Raw genomic sequence first — 27,274 nt, 5'->3', positions numbered from 1 at the left:
GTGACCATCGGGCTCGTTGGTCACCTCCCTGACTGATGGAGGCCACCGTGTTCTTGGGGACCTTCAAGGATGCAGACATTTTTTGGGACCCTAGCCCAAATCTGTGCCTTGACATAATCCTGTCTCGGAGCTCTATGGACAATTCCTTTGACCTCATGGCATGGTTTTTGCTCTGACATGCACTGTCAACTGTGGGACCTTATATAGACAGGTGTGTGCCTTTCCAAATCATCCCCAATCAATTGAATTTACGACAGGTGGACTCCAATCAAGTTGTTGTCAAGGCTCAGTAGAAGACCCAGATGCAGACGGTTTCGAAGTAACAAAATTTTAATACAAAAACAGGAGGCAGGCAAACGACAGGTCAAGGGCAGGCAGAGGTCAGTAATCCAAAGCAGAGTCCGGACGGTACAGAACGGCAGGCAGGCTCAGTGTAGGCAAAAACCGGTCAAAACCGGGAAAAAAGGAACTAGAGAAAGACAGGAGCACGGGAAAACCGCTGGTAGGCTTGACTAAACAAAACAAACTGGCAACAGACAAACAGAGAACACATGTATAAATACACTGGGGATAATGGGAAAGACGGGCAACACCTGAAGGGGGGTGGATACACAAAGACAGGTGAAACAGATCAGGGTGTGACAGTTGTAGAAATATCAAGGATGATCAATGGAAACAGGATGCAGCTAAGCTGCTAAGCAGGATTCTACAAAGCCATTTTGGGTTTACTACCTTTTTATTTGTGCATTTTTATTGTTCAGAAATGTGGTGGGTACCTTCTTCGTTCGCTGGACTTTATCCTGCTAACTGTTCCAAATGTCCGAACTGAATTTGGTAAAAGGGCTTTTATGTACTCTGCGCCATCGTCTTGGAACACCTTACAAAATAATTTTAAACTGGAAGAACTTGTCCCAATTGGTGTTTTTAAATCACTGATGAAGGATTTTGAGGCTGATTCACTGACCTGTCAATGTTTTTAATTTACTGTTTTATACTCTTGTGAATTCAATGGTTTTTACTAGATTACATTTAGTTTTTCATGTTGTCTGTCGGTCATTTTTTTGTAATGACTTGGTGCTGCCTATCTTGGTCAGGGCGCTCTTGAAAAAGAGATTTTAATCTCAATGAGCCCTTCCTGGTTAAATAAAGGTTTAAAAAAAAAAGATCAATTTCGTGTCTCATAGCAAAGGGTCGGAATACTTACGTAAATTAGGTGTTTCTGTTTTTTATTTGTAATAAATTTGCAAAAATGTATAAAAACCTGTTTTTGCTTTGTTATTATAGGGTATTTTGTGTAGATTGATGAAATAGAAAAATAATTGTATACATTTTAGAATAAGGCTGTAATGTAACAAAATGTGGAAAAAGGGAAGGGGTCTGAATACTTTCCGAATGCACTGTACAGTACATAAATAAAGGCATTTTTTGAAGAAGAAGGCATCTGTCCTGACTGGTAGCTAGTGGCTACAACACCAAGGTTGCCTTCCAAATGGCACCATATTCCCTACATAGTGCACTACTTTTGATGAGAAAAGTAGTCCACTATATATGGAATAGGGTGCCATTTTGGATGCATTCCAAAAGGCTGGAGGAGGAAGACAGTTTCCCAGTTAACAGTTTGGTGGCAATCCTCTTCATGGCCCCGGTAGGGGGGGGGGCGAGTGACCCTAAAAAGAGTGTATACAGTGGCGGAATACCTGACCACTGTGACTGACCTAAAATTAAGGAAAGCTTTGATTATGTACAGACTCATTGAGCATAGCCTTGCTATTGAGAGAGAACGCCGTAGGCAGACCTGGCTTTCAAGAGAAGACAGGCTATGTACACACTGCGCACAAAATTAGGTGGAAACTGAGTTGGACTTCCTAACCTCCTGCCAAATGTATGACCATATTAGAGACACATATTTCCTTCAGATTACACAGACCCACAAAGAATTTAAAAAACAAATCAAATTTAAACTCCCATCTATTGTGTGAAATACCACAGTGTGCCATCACAGCAGAAAGATTTGTGAACTAATGCCACAAGAAAAAGGCAACCAGTGAAGAACAAACACCATTGTAAATACAACCCATATTTGTTTATTTATTTTCCCTTTTGTACTTGAACTATTTGCACATTGTTACAACACTGTACAAAGCCATAATATGACATTTGAAATGTCTCTTATCCTTTGGAACATTTGTGAGTATAATGTTTACTGTTCATTTTTTTATTTAACTTATTATCTATTTCACTTGCTTTGGCAATGTAAACATATGTTTCCCATGCCAATAAAGCCCTTTGAATTCGAGAGAGAGAAGCATGGGAGAGAGACAAGACTAGGGCTTTGACGACACAGATGAAGAGCCCTAGTCAGGAAATTGAAGTTGTCTATAGCTACTTTAAGAAAGAAAAAGCTAACAGGCAACAAAAGTCAAGTCTAGATCCATGTTATCCAACAGTTTGCCTAACGAGCTTGGACAATTCTATGCAGAAAGGTTAGTGCAATTCTTATAAAGAATGTGTAATGGGCGTTGCCAAAGTGTTTCGCAGTGAAAATATCTACAGGCCGGCTAGCAGACATACGCTCACATTCAAACAATTTTGTGGTGATGACAACATCTGACATTCATCATCATAGCTCTGGGCGCTGCAATAGTTTCTGGACCTGAACCCTGACAAGGAATGAAGGACAAATTGGTGTCGGTTACTTATTCCTACATTATATAGTGATAAACTATGAATGTTTCTTACAGTTTTATCTGTCTGTCTACCTATAAACCTAAGCCTATTTACACAGCTTATGAACGCTTTTCCTTAGCGGTGGTCAAAGTAGGAATCAATGTCAAAAAGGTATTCAGGAGACAGTGAGCGTGACATGATCCCAGTGGAGGCTGGTGGGAGGAGCTATAGGAGGACAGGCTCATTGTACTGGCTGGAATGGAATTCATGGAACATTATCAAACAGATCAAACATATGAAAAACACGTTTGACTCCATTCCATTGATTCTATTACAGCCATTACAATGAGCCTGTCCGCCTATAGCTCCCCCCAACAGCCTCCACTGCATGATCCATCCGTAAAACAATCCTAGAAAACTGCAGCACATGGCTAGAAAACAAAAAGGAATCGAGGAATAACCCACAAACTTGTGTCTGGAGACACTATTTGAAATCAATTTTTGATTGAACTTGCCTGTTGCAATGGAACCAATAGAATAGTTACAAAAGTGCAAACACCATCCATCTGGCACTGCATACAGTGTAAAGTGAAATGTAATAGTATTTGAACCCAGGTCTGCCAGAGACCCAAAGGATAACATCCCATCCAATCCCTGCCTCAAATATTCCTTCAGAGGAGCCACACCTCTGTATTGTTGCAAACCTCATTGGCCAGAGAGACCAGAAGAGGGGAGGGGCCAACTACATTCTGCCAAAACCTTTTTATTGTTTGGCTCTGTGACATCATCGTCCAGCGTACCCTGCTTGGAATTGGCGCTTCCTGAGGATGTGTGTCGGTGTTTCCAATCAGCTCTCTCAACACGACACTGAGTATCTCTGAGACGCTCTTGCGAAGGCTGAAAACGGGATATGTCCCAAATGGCACCCTTTTCCCTAAAGTGCACAACTTTTGACAAGGGCCCATAGGTCACACATGGCCAAGTCACACATGGTCATATTTCAACGCCACACTGCCAGCCCAGATCCGCTACAACTCACAGCCCCAGCCCACCCCTCTCGTTGTCTCACTCTTTCTGACAGTCTCTTTGTATGTACAGTACTAGTAAAAAGTTTGGACACAAACTCATTCAAGGATTTTTCTTTATTTTTACTATTTTCTACATGGTAAAATAGTGAAGACATCAAAACTATGAAATAACACATATGGAATCATGTAGTAGCCAACAAAGTGTTATATTTTATATTTGAGATTCTTTAAAGTAGCCACCCGTTGCCTTGATGATAGCTTTGCACACTCTTGGCATTCTCTTAACCTGCTTCATGAGGTAGTCACCTGGAATGCATTTCAATTAACAGGTGTGCCTTGTTGAAAGTTAATTTGTGGAATTTCTTTCCTTCTTAATGCGTTTCAGCCAAAGAGTTGTGTTGTGACAAGGTAGGGGCGGTATACAGAAGATAGCCCTATTTGGTAAAAGACCATGTCCATATTATGGCAAGAACAGCTCAAATAAGCAAAGCAAAACGACAGTCCATCATTACATTAAGACATGAAGGCCAGTCAATCTGTGATTTATTTCGAATTCAAGGCACACTTAACCACACACTTAACCAGAATGGCTATCACAGCATTTTGCAGCAATATGCCATCCCATTTTTAAACAGAACAATGACCCAACAGACCTTCAGGCTGTGTAAGAGCTATTTGATCAAAGAGAGTGATGGAGAGCTGTATCAGATGACCTGGCCTCCACAATTAACAACCTCAAACCTATTGAGATGGTTTGGGATGAGTTAGACCACAGAGTGAAGGAAAAGGAAAAGCAGCCAACAAGTGCTCAGCATGTGGGAACTCCTTCAAGACTGTTGGAAAAGCATTCCAGGTGAAGCTGGTTGAGAGATAGCTATACACACTCTTGGCAACCATTAAGGCAAAGGGTGGCTACTTTGAAGAATCTCAAATATATTTTGATTTGTTCAACACTTTTTGGTTACTACATGATTCCATGTGTTATTTCATAGTTTTGATGTCTTCACAATTATTCTACAACGTAGAAAACAGTTTTTTTTAAATCAAGAAAAACCCTTGAATGAGTAGGTGGGTCCAAACTTTTGACTCTCGCTCTCCTGTTCTGTCCAACCCCACTAAGAGTGAGGGGCCCTGGCTGCAAAATGTCAACTGATTGTGTTTCAGTAGTTTTTCAGACTCAGGTCCATCTGGACAGAACACTTCTAAACACCTCGTTTACAGTAGCTTAAGTGACAGAAGTTGAACGTATTTATCAAAGACATGACAATGATTGATCTAAGAATTGAGCAACATTCACAACTATCCGTTCCCTTCCTTGTCCTTTTCCCCTAACCACTGCACCACATTACTAACAAACCCATGCTGCCACACTCGGTCAACAACATGTTATCTATCTATCCACACCCTCTCATCAGTAGGGTAGGGTACAGCACTAGACCTCAACAACAATCTCATTCACATTGAGTGAATTAGCTCATGAGGAATTACTTAAAAACACCCACAAACATATTTTGCTCAACTGCTCCCATAGCAACGGTCGTTTTCCTTTTGTGAAATAGCAGATTGCTTATGGACAAATGTATGTAGGCTGTTCGCTCCACATATTCTATGTCCCAAATGGCACTCTATTGACTAGGGCTCATAGTGCCATTTGGGATACATCCCCATTGTTTCCCTCCAAAACTTGACAGTGTGGGAGTTACTGAGGGAGTCATCTGGCTTCAGTATGAAAGGACCTCCGTTGGGTTGGGTTGGGATGGGATGTTACATTCCCCTACACTGGAGTCAGTAACATATTACAGACCACAGACTTGATTCACTTTAGACACACTAGAGTGATCTAATCAAACAGTGTCAAGTGTTTGTAATGCTGTGCGGATTCGTCAATTCAAAGTTATGACTTCAGATGATGAGGAACATTAAAAGAGTATTGCAGTGTGTAAAAAAATCTAGGTCTAAATGAAAAGTTTTGTTGGATATTAGTGTCGCACACGCAATAGGCTTATTTATAACACGTTTTTCAATGGAATCCAGTCCACACCCTGCTCCAGTTTTAAATGTACAGTATAAAAGACGCCTTGGAACGTCTTGGTAAGCCTGTCTGAAACATTAGCAAGTTAATGCCCGTGATATACAGTACAGTTCTCTGCAGTTCATAAAAGGAATATCATCGTTGTTTTGGTTTTTGACCATAGAAATAGAATTATAGAATGTTTACTTGAATGGAGATGTTCCAATGTTCCTTCTAGAAATTATATTTCTATGTGTTTTTTTTTACCCCGTCCACTGTTCAGCTTGTCTTCTCATGGTCATTAGTTCTCATCAAGGTTCTTGGGGCTACCTTGAGATGACCGAGGCATGGTTTATCAGACCGAACCACTGTGATCAAAGGATTAACACACCGCAGTACACTAGCACGATGCTAATCAGGTATGGACAGACTTGGCAGGCAGCTGAACACTTCGATGGAGGGGGAAGAAATGTGAAAGAATCAAAAGCTATGGGACAAAAAGTCCAGAACTCCAAATTAGATGACTGATTTTTTACAGATTTTGCCTTATCAGAGAGTATCAGCTGCTATTTTATGAACTAGTCGATAACGTCCTTAAAAAAAACAGTACAGGTCAACAGACCTAAACGTTGATAAGAATTGTACAGTGCATAAAAAGTTTGGAATAAGATATGGTGCATGCATGGCTAACATTATTCAATGTCTGTAAAGAATGGGTCTGTTTTATCGTCTAGTACCAGGAAGTCTTTCTGGCTAACTGACTTACGGCTGTTTGAGCTAAGTGATAGAAGCTGAATTGGTACAGTATGAGTCACTTAGCCAGGATACATCCATGCAACGCCTCTATAGTGCTGTGGCTGTGTTGACCAGCCCTTTCCTTTCCTCTCCTGTAGTACAGCCGGAATTAACGAACCACTTCCCTCTTTACACCTACCCGCCAGGGGCATCCAACTGGCTTTACGTTCTTACACCGACCCTGCCAAAGGAGGGTATGTGTCAAAACACGCACACAAGCACGCTCTCTCACGCACGGGTGCACACACACTCTTTCTCTCTATGACTGACACACACACACTCACCACCGTCCCGTCCCCCCTCCCCGCCCCCACACCCACACACACACACACACACACACACAGTAAAATCAAACCCCAGAGCTGAAACTTGTCAAGGAGTTTCAACCTCTCTGTTTACATGTCCAGTGTCGGTTCTCCTTTGGAAACTACAGTAGTGGACCAAAACAATGTGTCAATCTAAGAATGCCAGAGTCATAACCTTGAAATAACATTACAACAAATGCTACAGAGGCTGTCGCAGCTAACATAACCTCTCACACAGTGCCCTTCGGTTGAGGATCTGTCCTCTGCCTAGACAATGCAAAGTCCTTTGTAGTCTACTGCTTCATCTTAAAATGCTGTAAAACCAGGGGCTCTAAAGCGTTGCGGCCTACTGGTTCTTCTAAATGAATAAACAGCTAAATACTAAACAAACTAATACTGTCTAATAGAAATCCACAGGACTAGACTACAGTACTGTTCTCATGCAGCTTCTTAGCCCTGCAAGGCCACACCTACAATGCGTCCCAAATGGCACCCTATTCCCTATGTAGTGCACTACTTTTGATCAGGGCACATAGGCCTCTGGTCAAAAGTAATGCACTATGTAGGTCATTTAGGACTCACACCTAGGATTAAATGAATCCAATAAGAGTGAGTTCAGACAGAGGAATTACGCTGCTGGCTGAGTTCCGATAACTACACGAATCAACCTAAAACATAGGCCTAGAAAGACTGACTATGGTCATCTTATAACAAGATATAGGCTTGCATCCTAAACGTCAACCTATTCCCATAGGACTCTGGTCAAAAGTAGTGCACTATATAGGGAATAGGGCGCCACTTGGGATGAAACTCGTAAAAATGCAATGTTGCGTGAGAGCACTGCAAAACACAGTAATGTCTGCATCATAATGACCTTTGTTTGGAGATTACTGAACTTCCAGTTGAACTGGCCAACTGAACCACAGGTCTCTGGTCTCTAGTCTAGACATCTGCCCTCTAGAGGACCCTGAGTGAAAGGTCAAGAAAAAGACAGCTGGCTTTCAACACCCCTCTGACTTCAGAAGCAAACCAGTCTAATATGTTAATACCATCCAGCTGAATGTCTTTCATTTCATAGAGTGTAGGTCTATGTCTGTGTTTAGTATTATTCATGAGACAGTGTAGACATATAGGCCTACACTGTTTTAACTTAGATTTTCTGTCTGGTAACTCCAGTCTAAAACCATATTGAAAGGCCTAGCTAGCACTCAGTGAGAGATTCTGATTATTAATACACTATCAGATTGCTAAACTATTTACAGAGGCATGTGTTACTGTTAGCCGTCATTATTAGTGTTTTCCAGGAAGGATACCTTCTCTCCACGTAATCCAAGATAAGTGACGCCTGGCAAAACTCTCTTCCTCTTTTCCTTCCTTTCGACGCCACTCCTCTCCCTAAAGGTTATGTTGAGTTCTCCTCCTAGGTGACACAAAACAGACCCAGTAAGTGGGAATAAGTGGGGGGGGGTTAAGTTTTCATACAGCACCAATTAACAGAATGAGCCATGGGCTAGGCTAACTGAAATGTCAGAATAAAGTGAAACTAGACCTAGCATGTTGAATTCTTTGTGCAATACTCATCAAGACCCTCTCAAGACGCATTGCCTATCACCGTATTGCTATGTTTTTGTTTATTAACGAGAGGATGACAAATACAAACTGACCTTTTGGTGTTCCTACATGCAGATTAACTAACAAGCAGTGTCCGACTACAATGAATGTAATAAATGGAGAAGCCTATACTAGCCTAGTTAGTTGACCTTGACCATTCATCACACCAGTTGTTGACCTCTTCCTCGTGCCTTATCACCATAGTCATACACTGTTAAAAAAAAAAAAACTGTTTCAACTAATTATTATTAAGGATATGGTTCCACAGCGTTTTTTGTTTTTTGGTTTACTCAATTTCCTGGTCCATGTGTTACCTGAACCTTAAAAAAAAAGTTGTCCCAAACTTAGCTCCAACTTGAAAAAAGGTTGGCAAAAATGATGTCAACTTAAAATGATGTGTTTGCTCAACTTGTCTGATATGTCTCATATGTTCATTCACATTATAAATTATAATCCCCCCCCCCCCCAAAAAAAAAAAGTATGTGGAACTATTTACATACACATAGTGCTTATAACATACAACGTTTTCAACTTAAATATTTGACACACATTGACATTGTGCATGTTCATTTATACAGAAATTATATTTCAACATGTCCTCACCTGGGATTTGAACTAACAACCTCTTGATTCATGGCATTCCGAGCTTCCTGCTATACCACCATGTCTGTGCCAATTATTAGTTCATCTGACTATTCTCTAATCATTGGTTTAATTGACTTATTTCAGCAATTTTTTGATTTTTCTCTATAGTTGTCTAATGTTGGTGGGGCATGTTTTAATGTTACTCCCTAATCACTATGATAAATACAATAAATTGAGTGTGCTTTTAACAGAGCTGAGTGCAAAGTGTAGCAATACAGGTGAAATCAGTCACGGACACAGACATGGTGGCATAGCAGGAAGATTGGAATGCCACGAACCAGGGTCGGCTCCAGGCATAAGCGACATAAGGAACTCAATCGGGGTCTCAACTTACTTTTGAGAATTAGAATAGTAGAATAGACAAGGTGCAAGTTAGAAATGTGGTTGTACATCAGCAAGTTATCTTGTTTTGTCAGCCACTGAACTTGTAATAATCATGGCCGAATACTGACTGGGCATTCAGGGCCATTGCATCATGGCGAAATGTGTATAACTGCAGGAAATTTGATTTAAAACAGCCAAAAAATTCTCAACCTCATGGCAAAATGTGTAGAATTGCAGGAAATTAGCTTTAAACCTACAATAATTTATCTTGGTCCCATGGCAAAATGTGTAGAATCGAATGAAATTTGCCTTAAAATTGCAAAATGTTCTATGCCCCATGGCAAAATGTGTATAATTTAAAACATTTTTCTCTCTGCCGTCAAGAGGGGGGCCACCATTTTTTGGGGCTGCTTGGTTGGGGGGCCGCTTAGGGCCCTTAGCGGTTGTGAGTTTAAATCCCAGGTGAAGACATGTACAGTATATTAACTACTGTATAAATGAACATGCACAATGTAATTATATATGTCAATGTGTGCCAAATATGTATGTTGAAAATAATGCCCAAATAATAATTTCTAGTTGAATGAACATATGAGACCATATGAGTCGAATTTTCTCAAGTTTGAGCTAAATTTGGGCCGTTTTTTTTTTGTTCAGGTAAAACATCAACCGAAAAGCTGAGTAAACAAAAAAAAGAATGTGAAACCAGTTACTTAATAATAATGAGTTGAAACCCGCCGATTTCACACTTCAGTACGCTCAGACTGTCTGTCTCCTGTGTCAACACAATGAGTCACATTTCACACACACACACACACACACACAACTGGTAACCTACACTTCTGAGTAGTATGTCTCTAACTAGTCTAATAATAATGTTTTTAAAAAATCTAGATGGTTGTATTAATCCATCAGAATAACATTATAATAGAAGTACTTGAAAAGTTATCCAAGTTCGACCAAATGGGGCAAACGTAAGAAGATTGATGATTTGACCTCAGACATGTGATTGAGAAGATGCTGCAGGTGCGACATTGGGACACATCACAGCCAGCCGCATAAACTTGACAGACCAAACCATGCCATTGCTGGGTCATTGACATTCCCACTGCGATGTGTTGTTGATGGTTACAAATATTTTAAATATAACTGCGCTGTAGCAAGATTGAAGGCGTTCAAAACTGTAGTTCTAGTCTGTGCCGTTACCAAATTGAACATTTGCTTGATAACTGTGATATGCCAATGCAATTTGCAATTTGCAATTTGGATACTGATTGCCACTACGTTTGTCTAACCTTCAGCAAGCTATTGATAGCTGGGCTGGCTACATTGTAAACACGCGAAATGTTGAATAACAACTAGGTTGCTAGCTAGCTAGGTCTGAAGTGCAGTTGCAGGTAACCTTCAGCGAGTCCAGCTAGCACTCTATATTGAAGTAAATAAATATGTAAACAACGGTCATTCCGTTCGTCCATTCCCCTAACTTATGTTCTTGACATCCCATTTTTAACCACATTCAGCTATCTATGGTGAAAAATGCAAGCAATTGCAGCAGATATGAAGATCACCCAGCCAGGCTTTAAGTTGAGGCACCGTTTGCAGATGCGCCTCTCTCTCTCTCTCTCTCTCTGCCTCTGCTCTGTTTACTTCATACCAGCAGCATTCTTCAACCACTGCCGAATATGCCTCCAGCGGACACAGCCTTCACTCGATATCCTATTTAATCCGTCGTTTTCTTGCATTAGTCTACATTTCACAAATAGACTACCGCTATCATCACCTTGAAATTACGCACTGTATAGACACTTTACCTGGGAGATGCGTCGGTCGCGTTATCGTCTGGTAGGCTATAGTTCCCTGCGTTCAGTATCTGCGGCCGAGAGAGCTCTGTGCTGTACTGTGCTGGGCATTTGCTTAGCATGCCTATTCGGGGCGGCAACTGGAGGGACGCAGGAGCAGCAGCTCTCCTCAACGCGCCCTGGTTAGCGACAGAATGAATACAGTATGCTTTTTTTCAGCAGTGGCGCTGCTGGATGATTTTGTACTGAATGGATGGCGCTGAATTTATAGACCTACTGTGCCCCTCATATTTTCTTTTTCCAATTAGTTTGCTACAAAGTGAGATTATGATAGTAGCCTAAACAGTACATTTTTAGTTTAGCCCTTATTTAACCAGGTAAGTCAATATCTAAATCCATCTGCCATGGAGTTAGGTAACAAAAAGTAGGCTAATGAAACCTTTCAATTAACGCATGCACGCACGCACGCACATTTCTGACCAAATACAGTAGGACTACACCCGCAACCCCGCATCGATGCACACTAAACACACACACGAGAATGTTTTCCTTGCTGAATGTTCACAGGTGGAGAGAGTTGTTCTCTTTTTTTGCACCACTTAAAAGAACAGAGAAACCAAATGACCTCCATAATATTGACACAGATGTTGCATATAACTGAATCCCTGAAAACTGGGGGGGCTGGTATTTTCTGGCTGCCTCAACCTGTGTATTCCCACAACGGAAATCATTCCAGTAATATAACGTCCGTGATTCACCCATTCTAACGTTTCAATATAGGTCTATTTCATAATTGATTTGTAAAGGCCACTCTACCTACTGACCCAACAATATGCTCATGTTTACAGAGGTTGTATACAAAATGGCACTTTATGGGCCCTGGTCAAAAGTAGTTCACTATAGGTAGTAGGGTGCCATTTGGGAAAGAACCAGAGAGTCCAAATTAACTTCAAATGACCTACTTGATGCTTATCTGCTCCCTTTAAAGCTAGTCATTGTTGCAGTGTGTGCCCAATGGCCCATAGTCATCTCCTGCAGGCCATTATATGTAAGAACAGCATTAACGGAAAGTCATAGTGTGTGTGTGTGATGAGGGACCATCCAGTCTCAATGGTCTCTACTGTAGTACCATTCAAAAGTTTGGACACACCTATTCATTCCAGGGTTTTACTTTATTTGTACTATTGTTCTGCATTGTAGAATAATAGTGAAGACATCAAAACTATGAAATAACACATATGGAATCATGTAGTAACCAAAAAAGTGTTAAACAAATCAAAATATATTTTATATTTGAGATTCTTTAAAGTAGCCACCCGTTGCCTTGATGACAGCTTTGCACACTCTTGGCATTCTCTTAACCAGCTTCATGAGGTAGTCACCTGGAATGCATTTCAATAAACAGGTGTGCCTTGTTAAAAGTTAATTTGTGGAATTTCTTTCCTTCTAAATGCGTTTGAGTCAATCAGTTGTGTTGTAACAAGGTAGGGGTGGTATACAGAAGATAGCCCTATTTGGTAAAAGACCAAGTCCATATTATGGAAAGAACAGCTCAAATAAGCAAAGAAAAACGATCATTGCTTTTAGACATGAAGGTCAGTCCGGAACGTTTCTTCAAATGCAGTCACAAAAACCATCAAGCGCTATGATGAAACTGGCTCTCATGAGGACCGTCACAGGAAAGAAAGACCCAGAGTTACCTCGGCTGCGGAGGATAAGTTCATTAGAGTTACCAGCCTCAGAAATTGCAGCCCAAATAAATGCTTCACAGAGTTCAAATAACAGACACATATCAACATCAACTGTTCAGAAGAGACTGAGTGAATCAGGCCTTCATGGTCAAATTGCTGCAAAGAAACCACACTAAAGGACACCAATAATAAGAAGAGACTTGCTTGGGCCAAGAAACACGAGCAATGGACATTAGACCGGTGGAAATCTGTCCTTTGGTCTGATGAGTCCAAATTTGGATTATCTCTGAAAGGATTATCTCTGAAAGTGTGGTTCCTACTGTGAAACATGGAGGAGGAGGTGTGATTGTGTGGGGGTGATTTTCTGGTGACACTGTCGGTTATTTATTTAGGATTCAAGGCACACTTAACCAGCATGGCTACCACAGCATTCTGCAGCGATACACCATACCATCTGGTTTGCGCTTAGTGGGACAACATGATTCCAAATGTGTTATTTCATAGTTTTGATGTCTTCACTTTTATTCTACAATGTAGAAAAGAGTAAAAAAAGAAGGAAAAAACCTTGAATGAGTAGGTGTGTTCCAACTTTTGACTGGTACTGTACGTGTGATCAATAAAGCCCTTGTAAACAATTACTGTAGGACTATACCACAGCTGTATAGATAAAGCCACTGCTGTACAGATGATCAAACCTTTTGAGTAACATGTAGAGACGATGGACTTCGTAGAGACCTGGCTCTAAATTGGAGGAGAGAAGTCGGAGATGGTATCCTGAACAGAGGAGAAGAGATGTAGGATATGTAATCTCGTCCACCAGCTGGCTCTAGCAATTGAGCTTGGGGACGAGGTGATAGGATATAGGATTATCAAGTCATAATGTCTTCTTTATTATCAGTTCCAGTACATGCTGTTGCTTATATAATACAAAACAATGTACAGTGTATCAATTATAAGATTGATAAAACCATGTCACCACATTATCAGTGAACGTCATTGGTTTGCTTTGAACCAATCTGTTACTCTTTGTTTAGTGTTCAGCATGCTATGTTTTTTGTCTCTTTCCATCTGCACTCAACTTTCTATCTGCACCCTGTTTCATGTTGTTATAACCTGGTCCTCCAGTGACGTGTGGTGAGGTTGGTGACTGGGTAAGCACTGGCTATTATCAAATCCAGGTTTACTCACAAATAAACCGTGATGAAGCCCAAGTTCACCATACAACAGATATCTCCAACAACCAGTGACATACAGTGCCTTCAGAAAGTATTCACACCCCTCGACTTTTTCCACATCTTTTGTCGTGTAGAGATTGTGTGTCACTGGCCTAGACACAATACCCAATACAATATCAAAGTGGAATGGTGTTTTCAGAAATTAAAACCAGACTCACTCATTTCTTGAGTCAATAAGTATTTGTTGTGGCAAGCCTAAATACCTTCAGGAGTGTCACATATACACTTGGAGTCAGGAAGCAGATGCAGAAGGTGAGTTTAATAAGAAGAAAGGCCGATAAACAAAAACAGGAGAAGTGTACTGAACATGAACAAAACCAATACAGCCTGATGACTAAGGCTACTGAGAGCTAAATAAAGGGAGAGTAATCAAGTTGATGATGAGATCCAGGTGTGCGTAACGATGGGGAGCAGGTGGGTGTAATGATGATGTCAGGACCGGTGGTTAGTAGATGGGTGAGTACCAGAGCGGGGGAGCGGGAGTAGGCGTGAGGAGGGGTAAAAACATGCTTAATCATATAATAAGTTGCAATAATAGTGTTTAACGTGATTTTTTTTGTGACTACCTCATCTCTGTACCTCACACATACAATTATCTGTAAGGTCCGTTTTCAGGATAAAAAGAAACGGAATAGAGCTAACCACAAGCATAATTATAGTGGAAAATCTGGTTTAGTCTGCTTTCCAAGTGACACTGGGCGACAAATTCACCTTTCAGCAGGACAATAACCTAAAACACAAGGCTACATATACACTGGAGTTGCTTACCAAGACAACATTGAATGTTCCTGAGTGGCCTAGTTACAGTTTTGACTTAAATTGGTTTGAAAATCTACGGCAAGACTTGAAAATGGCTGTCTAGCAATGATTAACAACCAACTTGACAGAGCTGGAATAATTTTTAAAAGAATAATGGGCAAATATTATACAATCCAGGTGTGAAAATCTCTTAGACTTACCCAGAAAGACTCTCAGCTATTAATCACTGCCAAAGGTGATTCTAACCAAGTAGAACCCATTTGAGTTCCGTGTAGAACCCTTTACACAGAGGGTTCTACATGGAACCCAAAATAGTTCTATATGGAACCAAAAAGGGTGCTCTATGGGGACAGCCGAAGAACCCTTTTGGAACTCTTTCTTCTAAAAGTGTTTAGTGAATAGGGTGCCATTTGAGACACAACTCTGATATTTCTCATCTTAGTGGGCTGACTGCTGACCTGACCTGGAGAAAGATAGGTAGGCGGTGTGACTGCAGGTTTCTGATACACATCCTGGTAGTAGGCATTCAGCTCACATCCAATCTGCCTGAATTATATTTGTGAAGTAAATAGAAAATTGCTGGTATGAATGATCATCTCTTTGGAGATTATTCTCTTTGGTTCCTTTGTCTTCTGACATAAAACAGCTAAAACAACTGGGTTTTTCGACCAAAGTTTCATCAAAGTTTACAACTAATGACTATAGAAATGTGTCCCAAATGGCATTCTATTCCCTATATAGTGCACACATTTTCACCAGGGCCCTATGGTCAAAAGTAGTGCACGAAATAGGGAATAAGGTGCCATTTGAGTAATATTTAGGGTTTGTCTTCATTTAAGACTGGGCCTGTGCCAAACACACCAGAACAGGAAAAGAGGCTTTCTGCTGTATGAGTTAAAAATACTATCAGGTAATGGGCTATTGGAGGCCAACAGGGTATAGTACTGTTAGCTAGTGTGGCCACTGTACAACACAAAGCTTGGTATAGGATAAAGTGGATATTATATTTGACCTGGCGTAGCTCAGTGCCACCTCGCATGCATGTTTATTCTCTCCCTTTGATCTGCCTCGATCAATTCTGGGCCCATGTTGATCTAGAATCAGGTCCCCCCCTGTCCATAATCTTATTAATTATGATCTCGAAGACAAAACTGATCCTAGATCAGCATTCTAAGAACACCACCCCTGGCTATTGGTCATCAGAAATCGTAAAAAATCTTAATTAGCCTAAGCCTTCTGTTTTGATACTCAAAAACATGAAGAAAAAAACATGCAACCCAACGTCAACATTCTAGTATTCGGTTGACATACAGTGCATTCGGAAAGTATTCAGACCCCTTGATTTTTTCCCCCACATTTTGTTACGTTGCAGCCTTATTTTCAAATGGATTAAATAAAACATTATCCTCATCAATCTACACACAATACTCCATAATGACAAGGCAAAACAGGTTTAGACATTTTTGTAAATGTGTTAAAATAAAAAAAACTGAAAGATCACATTTACAGTAGTCAGAAGTTTACATACACCTTAGCCAAATACATTTAAACTCTGTTTTTCACAATTCCTGACAATTAATCCTAGTAAAAATGTCCTGTCTTAGGTCAGTTAGGACCACCACTTTATTTTAAGAATGTGAAATGTCAGAATAATAGTAGAGAGAAATGATTTATTTCAGCTTTTATTTCTTTCATCACATTCCCAGTGGGGTAGAAGTTTACATACGCTCAATTAGTATTTGGTAGCATTACTTTTCAATTGTTTAACTTGGGTCAAACATTTCGGGTAACCTTCCACAAGCTTCCCACAATAAGTTGGGTGAATTTTGGCCCATTCCTCTTGACAGAGCTGGTGTAACTGAGTCAGGGTTGTAGGCCTCCTTGCTCGCAAACACTTTTTCAGTTCTACCCACACATTTTCTATAGGATTGAGGTCAGGGCTTTGTGATGGCCACTCCAATACCTTGACTTTGTTGTCCTTAAGCCATTTTGCCATAACTTTGGAAGTCTGCTTGGGGTCATTGTCCATTTGGAAGACCAAGCTTTAACTTGACTGATGTCTTGAGATGTTGCTTCAATATATCCACTGACTGATGTCTTGAGATGTTGCTTCAATATATCCACATAATTTTCCTTTCTCATGAAGCCATCTATTTTGTGAAGTGCACCAGTCCCTCCTGCAGCAAAGCACCCCCACAACATGATGCTGCCACACCCGTGCTTCACGGTTGGGATGGTGTTCTTTGGCTTGCAAGCCTTCCCCTTTATCCTCCAAACATGACGATGGTCATTATGGCCAAACAGTTCTATTTTTGTTTCATCAGACCAGAGGGCATTTCTCTAAAAAGTATGATCTTTGTCCCCATGTGCAGTTGCAACCATTGTCTGGCTTGTTTATGGCGGTTTTGGAGCAGTGGCTTCTTCTTTGCTGAGCGGCCTGTCAGGTTATGTCGATATAGAACTTGTTTTACTGTGGATATAGATACTTTTGTACCTGTTTCCTTCAGCATCTTCACAAGGTACTTTGCTGTTGTTCTGGGATTGATTTGCACTTTTCGCACCAAAGTACGTTCATATCTAGGAGACAGAATGAGTCTCCTTCCTGAGCGGTATGACGGCTGCCTGGTCCCATGGTGTTTATACTTGCATTCAATTGTTTGTACAGATGAACGTGGTACCTTCAGGCGTTTGGAAATTGCTCCCAAGGATGAACCAGACTTGTGGAGGTCTACAATTTTATTTCTGAGGTCTAGGCTGATTTCTTTAGATTTTCCCATGATGTCAAGCAAATAGGCACTGAGTTTGATGGTAGGCCTTGAAATACATCCACAGATACACCTCCAATTGACTCAAATGATGTCAATTAGCCTATCAGAAGTTTATCAAGCCATGCCATCATTTTCTGGAATTTTCCAAGCTGTTTAAAGGCACAGTTAACTTAGTGTATGTAAACTTCTGACCCACTGGAATTGTGATACAGTGAATAATAAGTGAAATAATCTGTTTGTTAACAATTGTTGGAAAAATTACTTGTGTCATGCACAAAGTAGATGTCCTGACCGACTTGCCAAAACTATAGTTTGTTAACAAGAGTGGTTGAAAAACAAGTTTTAATGACTCGAACCTAAGTGTATGTTAACTTCCGACTTCAACTGTACATAAGTATTCAGACTCAGTACTTTGTTGAAGCACCTTAGGTAGCGATTACAGCATTGAGTCTTCTTGGGTATAACTGTACAAGCTTGGCACACCTGTATTTGGGGAGTTTCTCCCTTCTTTGCAGATCCTCTCTAGCTCTGTCAGGTTGGAGCATTGCTGCACAGTTATTTTCAAGTCTCTCCAGAGATGTTCGATCGGGTTCAAGTCCGGGCTCTGGCTGGGCCACTCAAGGAGATTCAGAGACTTGTCCCGAAGCCACTCTTGTGTTGTCTTGGCTGTGTGGTTAGAGCCGTTGTCCTGTTTGAAGGTGAACCTTCACCCCAGTCTGAGGTCTGGAGCATGTTTTCATCAAGGATCTCTCTGTACTTTTCTCTGTTCATCTTTGGCTTGACCCTGATTAGTCTCCCAGTCCCTGCTGCTGAAAAACATCCCAACTGCATGATGCTGCCACCACCATGTTTCACCGTGGAGATGGTGCCAGGTTTCCTCCAGACGTGACGCTTCGCATTCAGACCAATGAGTTTAAACGTATTTTTGCCCTGTCATTATGGAGTATTGTGTGTAGTCGTAACGTAACAAAATGTGGAAAAAGTCAAGGGGTCTGAACATTTTCCAAATGCACTGTATATAGGCTAGGGCTAGGCCAAGTTCTCACTAATAACTGTCAATGCCAATCTTGCCTAGTTGGTAAGAGAATTTAGACATGTTTTGGATCGTACTCATTTTGACCATTAATTTATTGCAAGGGTACAGATTTCTCTTCTTTATGAAAGGAATGCCCTAAACTTGGCCCAGCTATAATAACTAACTGCATGCAAGGCCTCCTCCATGCACCAAAACCGTCCATTTCACTTCAGAGGCCTTACTATACTTATAATTTGGACTGACTATTTCAGGAACCCGAGACTATTCTGTGGCTACTCGATGCCCACAATCTATCACACAGAACCACAAGACGTCCCAAACAAACCCAAACAATCGGCCCATAGTACTAGTCCAGATACAAACTGTGCCTGCATCCCAAATGGCACCCTATTCCCTATGAACCCTGGTCAAAAGTAGTGCACTATATAAGGAATAGGATGTCATTTTGTACAAAGACTGTTTTCTTGGTACATTCCAATGTTCATTATGTTTGATTGCCTTTGAAACCAATGTCCAGTGAACCAGCCAGCACCCTTTGAAACCACGCTGCAATTTAGTCAAACTCTGAACACATAACATACAACAATGTACTACTGAGTTATTCTCTCATACATGGGGTTAAAGTAAACAAACAACAAAACTTCTTGAAGATCTGATTTCGTCTAACATCTCATACGATAGGAATGATCCATTTAGTGGATGATACATGAATGAGAAGAACATTGAATGATGTCATTGCTGTAGTCCCTCACTCCTCTATATCGAATCTATTTAGTTTCTTCTTTTCACTATAGCTTGTCAGGATAGCTGAAATGGGGTACAGAGATGGAGTTGTCACTTAATAATCATGTAATTGTTTTTATTTTACTAGGCAAGTCTGTCTTGTTTAGGGGCAGAATGACAGATTTTTACCTCATCAGCTCAGGGATTCGATCCAGCAACCTTGCGGTTACTGGCCCAACGCTCTAACCACTATGCTACCTGCCTAGTGTAGCCTAGTGGTAAAACACTATTATGGCACACAGAGTCCATGCAACTTATTATGTGACTTTTTAAAGCATATTTGTACTCCTGAACTTATTTAGGCTTGTGTTGAATACTTATTACTCAAGACATTTTTCATCTTTTCCTTTTTTAAATTCATTTGCAAACATTTCTAAAAACATAATTCCACTTTTACATGTGATGGTATTGGGCGTAGATCAGTGACACACAATCTAAATGTAATCCATTTTAAATTCAGACTGTAACAACAAAATGGGGGAAAAAGTAAAGGGGTGTGAATACTTTCTGAAGGCACTGGATATAAAGCAATTCCTAAATAGAGCAACACAATCCGTACCTAGCCTAAATAGTACTAGTAGTACTGTACTGTTTGTATCAGTACTGGAACACACATACTGCTTATAAATCAATGTGGTACAAACACACAGTTTGTTTCCCACATGGCACCCTTCCCCTATATAGTGCACTAGCTTTGACCAGGGCCCAGTGCACTATATAGCGATTATGGTGCCATTTGGGATGCAACAACACTGTCTGTCACATTGCAAAAGGGCCACAGTTGATGTCTGGTAGTGTACCCCCACTCAACAGCTCTCAGACCTCCTTGCACATAATACCCATAATCAAACTAACTGTACACCAACAAAGCAAATCCTTAAATGACTGGGTCTGACAGAGGTAAGCGCCTCCTGTAACAGATCAAAGATGTGGGGAGAGACAGAAAGAGAGAGAGAAAGAAATAATGGAGAGAACGTGAGGGAGAGAGACAGAGAGAGAGAGAGAGAGAGAGAGACAGAGAAGGTCCAGCAGTATGTGGTCCATCTTTGGTCTGATCCTGAAGCCTGCCCTGGGCCCTGCCTGTGTTCAAATGCTATTTGAAAACATTTAAAATACTTAATCTGTGCTTGATTAAGCGTGCCTGATGAAATGAAACCATTAGTTGCAAAACTGCAAATCCCACCCATTTGGCACTGCAGCCAGGCTAAACATACACTTAAAGTATTTGAAATATTTGAAATACTATTTGAACCCAGGTCTGCCTGAACCCTGCATGGTGGTGCAAAGTCACCTAGAGGCATCTGCTCCAGAGATCAGAGGGCTGGTGGTGCGCGGAGGCTTTTTGTTTTGGCCCTGCAGCTGTGGGATCTAGTTATTGTTGTAAGGTAAGGGATCTGTGGAGAGAGGGGGCACAGGGGTAACTCTCAACACAGTGAGGCTCAAGTAAATCTCCTCACCTCTGAACTGAGTGCTGCCTGATGATGCAGAGTCACTTTGATCCAACTCCGTGTGAAACAAGCCGCAGAGCTGCAGATTCAAATGAGCTACTGAGATTCTTGGGAAAGGTAACCATCTATAGTGTCTACAGCATCTGAAATGGTTCCCATTCCCTATATATTATGGGCCCTGGCCAAACATATAGGGAATAGGGTGCCATTTGGGACACAGCCTTTGTGTGAAAGTTTCAATAACTTCTTCTCTGAAGTCGATGAGATGTTAAAGGAAAGACACGAGACAGTGGACTGGTCTTCCTGTGGTGCTCTCTTTGACTGCTGAAGGCTGAACGTCCATGGCTTCGCATCAGATTTGACCTCAGGCATGTGATATTTAAGTCTGACTGAAAGTGTTCTTCGCCTAGACAGCATGATTATGTGCATGTGTGTGTCTGTGTGAAGCTTAGCCAGTTCAATATGTCCTGCTCAGGGCTTCCCATGCCAGAGATGACATCAGACAGCGATGACATCAGACAGAGATGACATCAGACAGACAACATCAGACAGAGAACATCAGACAGAGATGACATCAGACAGAGAACATCAGAGCACAGAGAGAGAGAATACAGGCAGGAGAATCACTGTTCTGTGCCCCAAAAATGAATATGAATATGGTGCCATTTGGGTGCCATAAACTGGTGCCATAAAATGTGTGACTGTTCAGTTACAGACAGACCAGAGCACTACCGCGGGTATCATGAGAACTATGAGGATCTGCCCCACCCAACTGACATACCTCCATTAATATTATTATTTATTTTTTTACAATATATTTATTGGCTTTTTTTAAAAACAATTTAACAATCATCAGGAAAATATGACACAGATAATGCCCCGTTATTCCTTCCACCTACACAGCTTGCTACATGGGAGCACATCGTGCAAAACCCTCCCCTCCCCAACACATGAACACCCCCCCCTACCATCCACCGGTGTTAGCTTCAATTGTTAACAAAAAAACGAAACAGAATGACCTTCACATCCAATGCTAGAAAATAAATTATTCAACGTAAAAACAAATAATAATAATAATACATTAATGAAGAAAATAATGTGGCAGCTAAGGTGACGACTCTAGAAACTACTGAAAGTCCCCCAAGACATCAGTAAATTCAAAGGGTTTGTTACATAAATTGTATGTTATTTTTTCAGATGGAATATAGGAAGCATAGGAAGTCTTCTAGCCACATTTACTTGCTTGGCGGAGTGTCAGTCGTCCATATAAAAGCTGTGCACTTATTGGCTGCAATGACTGCCAATTTAATGAATCTGGTTTTGCTACCAATATTAACTGGTAGAACAGAGACATCTCTTAGAACAATAAGGAAAGGGTCTAGTGGAACAGTCATATTAGTGACCTGTGATAAGTCCTGAATAATGTCTTCCCAATAAGTGTGCTCACCTCCGTTTTACACCTTGGGCAACATTTAAAATATTTTGAATTGATCTTATACAGTCTCTCTGGTGTAAAGTAGACCCTATGTAAAATATTGAATTGCATCAACTTGTTCCTTGTGTTACATGAAAGACGCTGAGCATCTGAGAAGAGCTCTCCCCATTTCTCATCCTCAACAATGAGACCAAGGTCATCATGCCACTTCATGCAAGCCTTCAGAGCTGCATCGTTCCCCAGCAAAGCTTGAAGACTAGAGAACAGGTAAGATATAGAACCTTTTGCCCCTTTCCTTTCCTTTCCTTTCCTTTCCTTTCCTTTCCTTTCCAGCCACAGTTCATCAGTTATAGGTTTCCTCATGGGCTGAATCCTACCTCCCTGCTGAGTGGCAACATAATGTCTAACCTGTAGGTACTTGAAGAAATGAGTTTGGTGTAAGTGAAAATGAGATGGCAGTTGTTGAAAGGATAGTAGTTCACCTTCTCTATAAATCAAATCAAATCTTATTGGTCACATACACATGGTTAGCAGATGTTAATGTGAGTGTAGCGAAATGCTTGTGCTTCTAGTTCTGACAATTCCACAACTACGTAATACACACAAATCTAAAGGGATGGAATAGGAATATGTACATATAAATATATGGAATAGCAATGACCGAGCGGCATAGGGAAGATGCAATAAATGGTATAAGAGTACAGTATATACATATAAGATGAGTAATGTAAGATATGTAAACCTTATTAAAGTGGCATTATTTAAAGTGACAAGTGATCCATTTATTAAAGTGGCCAATGATTTGAGTCTGTATGTAGGCAGCAGCCTCTCTGTGTTAGTGATGACCAAATGTTTTAATTCCTTTGTTGAACCAAGAAAATGTAATAGCATCTCTGGGTGAGATGGGGTTATTATAGAAAGGTGTTTGTTCATATATAGATCTAAGCCCTTCTGTTTTTTTTACAGACTTCAATCAATGTATTGAAAGTGTTTTTAATGAAAGGGTTGTTTATGAGACCTGGCAAAGCTTTAGGTGGACTAATAGAAGGTATAGATGCCAATGAAACAGGGGACAGACACTCTTCCTCTGTCTCCGAGAGGGTGAACTTGTTGATATATTTTTCCATACCCACACAGCCTTTAACGTAATGTAATATTTTTAAGCCGGATCAATCGATTAAAGTGGATTAAACTATAGCACAAGCATGCACGAAACTACGCTTGTTTTCTACCATCCACAGTGAGTAAAGTGCAGTTGTCTTTTTAAAAACACAAACATCTTCCTTAAAGATTAGAAGAAAACTCCATGAATCACTTAGTGTGTTTTAATGTCTGACTGTCCTGTTTGCACACCGTCATGCTCCAAGTATCACTCTATGGTTACAGTACATGAAAGAACACACAACCTGTCCCGTAAATATATAGGGGCCATACTAAGGAAGGAACATGGGCCCATTCCCACAATGATCTGACAAACAGGGAGTCCCATAAACACACACTGCCTGCGATGTACTGCAATGTACAGCAATATGCTGTAACTAACTATCATGTAAGTAATAGCTTTAGGGCAAAGTGCAACCAAAAACATTTAAGTCACATGAGTAAGGTTTATGACACTGTGATGTTAGCGGGTCCACTCCTTAGCTAGCTAACTAACTAACTAGAATAACGTGGCGACGATAGTTTAAGTTGAACCGGTGAACCATGTAACTAGCGTTAGCGCAATGACTGGAAGTCTATGGTAACTGCAAGCATGCTAGTAGCTAACGTAGACTTTGTCATTGTGCTAATGGTAGTTAGCATTGGCTCACGAAACAACCTCTAACTTCCTTCATACAGGATGCAGAGACATAAAAATGGTATCCATGAGTTCATCTGACTCTGGGGACGTAGATAAAGGACTTTGTTGCCAAAATCCCAAAGTATCCCTTTAATGGTGAATCTAATGAATGTTTCCTATGGGCTCTATAAAACAGTTTGCAGAGTAGGGACTATACATCTCTGGTATTGGAGCAGACTTGATTAGGTGGGGGAGAGAATACAATAGATTCTCTAGAGCATCCTCCACATTTTGACCACAGCTTTCTGGTCTCCCCCTCCCATTGTTAGCCCATAGACAACCCCCATAAGTTCACTGTTGAGGCGTTCTTCTCTTCACCACAGACCTCCAACAGACCTACACCCCAACTCTGGAACGGTGCTCTTTCCGCAGAGAAAAACAACATCCATGTTTGGAGAGGTTAGATTCCATCAGGATCCGGATAGAGAAAAAATAAAAACCTTTTAAGATGTTTTGGCTTGGCTTCTATGTCCTCTGTCTTTACCAAAGCACATGCATTTATTGTAGCTGAAAAATAAATAACACATTTTCTTCCCCCGAAAAGTGATTTAATGTTCAATTGAGCCTCAAAAGCCTGGTGGGCTTTTGTTTTTCTACTCTCACACAGTACCTCTCCCACTCGCTCCCTAACTCATACCTCTCCCTCTATCGGATTCCTGTAGGTCATGGTGTTGTGAAATAAATTGAGGCTTTGTGGTATACTTGACCTGCAGGATAGTGTGGGTGGTGGGAGGGAGACGTTAAAGATATTTTTCATGCTAAATGATTGACCCGGAGTTAAATGACATGCTTCTATGATTTCAGACTCCGATCATACCTGGGGTTAAATAGTATGTATTTTCTTTCAAATACTTCAGCTGCACTTGATTCAGCTTGCCTGGTGTAACTGAACCAATAGAACAGTCCCAGACGTGCAACCCCTACCTGATCTGGCACGCCAGACAGGCTCAATCAAATGCGCAAAGTTATTTGTAAGAAAAACAAATACTATTTGAACCCAGGGTTGCTGCTGCCGAGAGTAGAGAGAGAACCAGACTTACACTCCCAGTTTAAAAAAAACCTCCACATCTGGCGAGAGGAGGGAGGACGAGGACTCACTGGCCTGGACTAGCTAGAAGCGGAGGGGAATGGGGCCGACATCTGAAAACACAGGGTGTAGAGACGGGATAGGGTGCAGATAGGCTGACGCTATAATTAGTCACCTCGAAGGATTCTGGGAAAAGCAAACGGGGGCCCGCTGTGGATCCTAAGAGGCTGGAGCGCAGAGAGTGACTCCCTCCTTCTACCCTAAGAAACATGGTCAAAGATGGGGAGGACATTCAACTCACAGAGTTAGGAATCCCATGCCTACTATACCTAGGCACTAAACCCATGTGGGTCATTCATTTCAGGGGCTGTCTGTCAGCCACTACAGCATGAACAATGCCCCTAATGTCTTCTCAGAGACTGGGGTCTGTGTCCCCAAATGCCACCCCAATCCCTATAAAGTGCACTTCTTTTAACCAGAGCTATGGGCCCTGGTCAAAAGTAGTGCACTGTAAAGGAAATAGTGTGCCATGTGGGATGCACTCTGTGAGTGATGGAGGGTCTATGGGGGACCCACAGGGCTTCGTCTAGCAACACTTTAAAAGGCATCATTAGTATTATTAGTGGTCAGCTGTAAAAGAATGCCTGGCTGGCTGCACAGCAAATTTGCAATTGGAATTTTAGCATCCACAGTGTTTACATTTTCTTAGTAATTATATGCGAACCACCAAAATAGTGTTAAACTAACACCTTTCAAAGTGTTGCTGAACTAAAACCCAAGAGGGTTGGTTACCTAACAAATTGGGTGTTGCAAATTCCAATTTAATAATCGAGACAACCTAGACCATCTAAACTGGCATAACCATCTCAATAACGGGTGAAATACTGTAAATCCAACCACTCACAGATTAGATTAGTTTAGAAAAATGTATGTTATTCATCTTTGTGTAGTATAACATCAATTAATCAATCAATGTGCATGCAGAAACATGGATATTAAAACAAACTATTCTATAAAATAACCTGCAACAAAGCATGCTGGGGAATATGATAGAGGCCCATCCCATGTCTTTTTCACTTAGATTTGATTTTAATATTATTTATTTTTAAATCTCTTTTAGTCCCCATTTGGACCAATCTTCTTCAGAGTCCTTAAACATTAAAATACAATTTATAATATAAACACATTTTCACATATAACACACTATTACAAACATACATAATATACTAACATAATGACCCAATAAATACTCAATCTAAAATCTACTATAGTCCCACAACATATCTGTGTATTATATTTAAATCGTTTTAAAATAATGTTTAAATTTATATATTGAAAGGTTTCTAGTTTGCTCAGTTAATTTATTCCATTTCTTTATTGCTCTAAATCAAAATGTTCTTTAGCCTATTTCTCTTTTCTGTCTGGATAACGTATAGATGGTGGACAATCTATTCCTAGTATTTACGGAATGTCTGTCTCTTACCAGCTGAATACCGTTGTGAATAGAACTTGGCCATTTTAAATTATGTATATCATGAAATAAAATAAGCATGTGTTTTTCAATTATCTTGTCGATTGACCAACCAAGAACATTGCACATGACTGCAACAGAAGAACCATATCTCCACCTTAAAACAATCCTTGCTGCTTTGTTCTGTGCATTCTGCAGCCTCCTAACTTCACTTGATGATGCATTTCCCCAGACTACAGAACAGTAGTTCACCTGACTCTCAATTAATGCTTGTGTTATTTGCTGAAGAATTTATCCTGGTAAATATTTAGCTATCCTTCTGATTATGCATGCTGTTTTACTTTTTATTTGTTTTACATAGATAAGTTATTTGAGACAACCATTATAAGCAGTTGTCTAGCTGCACTCCCAATAGTTTGGTTTCTGCCACTTCTTCAATTTGTACTCCTCCCATACTTAATTGTATTCCATGCTGTTTTGGCCTTTTCCTAGTTGAACAGACCAACATAACTTTGGTTTTCTTGGTGTTTAAAACAAGTTTGTTTTGGCAAACCCACTCCCTGATATTCTCCAAATCTCCTTGTAAAGCTTGCTGT

At 40.6% G+C, this 27,274-nt stretch overlaps 1 protein-coding gene across 2 annotated transcripts in view; it reads right to left on the bottom strand.

Moving 5' to 3' along the window:
• LOC115105105 (uncharacterized) overlaps positions 1 to 11,381 on the bottom strand; it is a 36,632-nt gene extending 25,251 nt beyond the window's left edge. Inside the window, exons 1-2 of one of the 2 annotated variants that reach the window (XM_029626711.2) lie at positions 11,198 to 11,381; positions 8,120 to 8,226 (exon numbers count right to left, since the gene is read on the bottom strand). The gene's annotated coding sequence lies outside the window, so the exon portion shown is untranslated. The remainder of the gene's footprint in view (positions 1 to 8,119; positions 8,227 to 11,197) is intronic. The other variant, XM_029626712.2, reaches the window with a different exon arrangement.
• Between the last annotated feature and the right edge of the window lie 15,893 nt (positions 11,382 to 27,274).

Source organism: Oncorhynchus nerka, linkage group LG22, assembly GCF_034236695.1.
Source record: "Oncorhynchus nerka isolate Pitt River linkage group LG22, Oner_Uvic_2.0, whole genome shotgun sequence".
Taxonomy (NCBI): domain Eukaryota; kingdom Metazoa; phylum Chordata; class Actinopteri; order Salmoniformes; family Salmonidae; genus Oncorhynchus; species Oncorhynchus nerka.
This window is presented reverse-complemented; position numbering and strand designations above follow the sequence as displayed.